This window comes from Penaeus monodon, chromosome 2 (genome assembly GCF_015228065.2).
Source record: "Penaeus monodon isolate SGIC_2016 chromosome 2, NSTDA_Pmon_1, whole genome shotgun sequence".
Taxonomy (NCBI): Eukaryota; Metazoa; Arthropoda; class Malacostraca; order Decapoda; family Penaeidae; genus Penaeus; species Penaeus monodon.
Genome location: NC_051387.1, coordinates 29,780,407 through 29,784,143, shown reverse-complemented (window position 1 = coordinate 29,784,143; position 3,737 = coordinate 29,780,407). Strand labels below are relative to the sequence as shown.

Below are 3,737 nucleotides of genomic sequence, written 5' to 3'. Positions count from 1 at the left end.
TATCGGAGAGCACACGTGCTTCGTTAACTTTCGTTTACAAAGAAAAAACAAAAAAATCTGATTATAAGGCTTTGAATGTCACCAACATCTTGCCCCAATTACCCCAAATCCTGTAGTTCATTGTGGGCAACCTTTACCGAAATTTCTTTTAACACATGGAGCGGTCGCTCATAGGGGTTTGTTGTACGCTCATTGTACCGAAGTATCGATGAAGAGTTATTTTATTCAAAGCTTTATTCATGTATATCTCAAGCTTGTCATCATTACCAACATGTACAGACTATTCCTAGGAATTGTGTTTTATCTTATGAAGCGTGTATATTATGCTACAATGCTCGAAATGTCATGTCTAAATGCGACAAAGAAAAATAAAATAAAAACAAACAACAGAAAAAACATATCTCCATGCAATGGGAAAGTTATCTGAAGTTTTGTGTCCCCTGCAAGCTTCCCTTTGTTCAAGTGAAGGATGTCCACACTTATCAGTCGGGAAACTGATTTAGCTACCACCTGATCATATTTAAAGTTACATGTATATAGTTAGTCGATTAACAGGCTGCGGTAAACCAGAATCAAACAAATATAAATGAAGAGAAAACGGCGTCTAAAAACGGACTTGGCACTGGTAATAAACTTATGATGCACATGAAATAAATAACAGTAGACCAGTTCTGTCAAAATGTTCATCTTGTTTACCAGTAACTGGACAGTGTGATTAATTTTCCAACACTAGATGATTATAGATAGCTAAAATTCTGATTAACTGGCAAGCAGCCCCGTTTTGTATTGTTATGTTCGTATACCTGTTTTTTTGTCAGTAAATTAAAGTACTTCATACCTAAATTACAGACGCAGTACTTCAATGGCTCTTAATGTTTTTCAAGAGTGTCAGCTGCCCTCCCATGCAAGAATGTATGGAGGTATGGCGATCATCAGATCAGTGTGCTTTGATGTTGGATTTCCACGTCATAACAATTAGGACTGGAACAGTTGGCAGCCCTTGTGGAAAGGGAGACGGAGATCCAAAAGATGTAAGATTGGCAGATGGATGTTTATGTTTGCGCTCGTGTGTGTGTGTGTGGTGTGGTGTGTGTGTGTGTGTGGTGTGTGGTGTGTGTGTGTGTGTGGTGTGTATTTATATATATGTTATGTGTATATTTCGATGTATGCATATATATATATATATATATATATGATATTATATATAATATATATATATATAATTATACATATAAATATATACTCATCTATATATTACATATCTATCTATATATATATACATATATATTGCATATATATATATAATATATATATATATTATATATATATATATAATAATATATATATATAGATATATAACCGTATATGTGTATCAGATGTATATTTAAATATGTGTGTGTGTGTGTGTGTGTGTGTGTGTATGTGTGTGTGTGTGTGTGTGTGTGTTGTGTGTGTGTGTGTGTGTGTGTGTTGTATGAATATGTTTATATGTGTGCTTTATATAGTCTATGTGTATGTATGTGTGTGTATATGTTAGGTATCTGTATTGTATAGAGATTCATATTATATATATAGTATATTATATTATCTATATTAATATATATATATAATATATATATATATATATATAGTATTAATATATATATAGATATATATATATATATATATGATAAATAAATATCTGTATATATACTATATCTATATATCTATATATCTATCTATCTCTTATATTTAAATCTATGTTTTTGTATGTCTATCATCTATCTATATAATATCTTATATCAGACTATATATCTGTTTGTGATGTAAATATATATATATAATATATATATAATATATAGATCTATATTCTATATCTATATATCTATATGTTTGTGTATGTTCTATCTCTATTACATTATATCTCTCTCTCTCTCTACTATCTATATATCTATACTCTATACTGGTGTATTTGTGTGTGTCTGTGTGTATGTGTGTGTGTCGTGTGGTATGTGTGACTTTATGTAATAATGTAGATTGTGTGTGTGGGTAAAATAAAAGTATTTTTATAATTCAAATTTGATTTCAGCATTAACTTTTACTTGTATGACTTGCAAGCCATGCAGGGTAGGATGGAATTTAGGGATGCTCTGAGAATGAGGCTTAACATTCTTCGACCAAACCTCGAAACAGTACAACGATTTGTCCGAACACACCCACCAAAACTCACGAAAGATGTTGGGTAAGTATGTGATGTTTTTCCTTTTTTTTTTACAATGCAGCTATGAACACAATTTATTACTAGTGTCAACTACTTTTCACCTTTATATTGTTTATATTGAATTATATGATTTTAGATGGCTTTGCATTGTTCATAAAAATGCATATTTTCACGTCATTGTTATAAAATATTTCATACTGGAATTTCATCCCAATATATGTAACACATTAGGCTGGTGTCTGCCCTGCATGCTCATGATTAGGTGAAAGATTTTTACCTGTGTCGGGGATTCGATCCTTATTGCACCTGTGGCAAAAATGCTCAATATTCCCCCTTAAGAACATTTTTGCCAACAGATTAAAGTTCTTCTATGATGGTATGTAACCTTCTTGGATATAGTTTTTGATTTTTTTTGTTTTCAAGTGTGTTAATGTATTTGGCATGTGCACAATGAACAGGGTCCCATATACTTTAGAAAGCAGAGTATTATAAAGCCCTTCTTTTCACAGGAGATATGGTGCTTGATGAAGCACAGCTGACCAGCAGGTCTGGTTGGCAGGCTGAAGTATTTCCTACTTGAAAAGAAAGAAGGATATTCCAGGATTGTTATGATTGGTGATGGCGCAACATAATATGGAAGCCTGCCCCCCTGTCTGATGCCTTTATAGGTATGTTCTTTCTCATTAGGGCATGGATCACAAAAGGAGTATACCTTTAAACTTATGAATTCGCTGGAAAAAATACAGAATATAGATTTTTTAGAGTCGTGTTAAATGTATTCTTTGTTTGTCAGGATGTGTTTGTTTTGTGGCATATCAGGTATTCATCAAAAAGGTTATGATTTGTACACAAGTACATATGGTCACGTAATACTGTTTGAACACATCAAATTATGATTTCATTTATGTTCAGGTTTTGGAGGAATGTTGTCAGAGAAGTGTGAAGAAACACTGCAACATGGTATGATTTTACTGACTTTTGCCATGCTCATTACTGAACTTGAGTAGGAAATACTAAATAACCATAAAGAACATTGATCTGAATAAAATAGCAGATTGCATTCTTTGAAAAATCTGATGATCTTAATATCTACTGTGATCTGTGTAAATGTAGCTTTAAATCATACCACACCATCCATAGATGAAGACCTAGTATTGTTTTTTTGAATAGACATTGTAATATATATAACACTAGAACGAGAATTTTAATAAAACATTTTTGATAAGATACCAAGCTAAACCAAGTGTAATCTTACATACAGTTATGTAACCAAACATGAAGCCAATTATAAACTGCCCATGAATGAGTGGTCAAGAGAATGCTAAATACCACCTCTAAAATATGTTAAGTGCAAGAAGCATAGTGCCATGTTAGTTATCTCTTTTAACCTTTTTTTTATGTCAACACCAAATTGATCATTATATAAGTAAGATTCATGTTCACCATATTTTTTTCTTCTTGTCTTTTTAATGGTTATTTACAATATTTTTAATTTTAATGGAAATATTTGTTCCTAATGAGTAGTTTTCAGTTGATA

General features: G+C 31.6%; 1 pseudogene; it reads left to right on the top strand.

Moving 5' to 3' along the window:
- Positions 1 to 679: 679 nt before the first annotated feature.
- On the top strand, positions 680 to 2,857 carry LOC119578604 (annotated as a pseudogene).
- Positions 2,858 to 3,737: the final 880 nt, after the last annotated feature.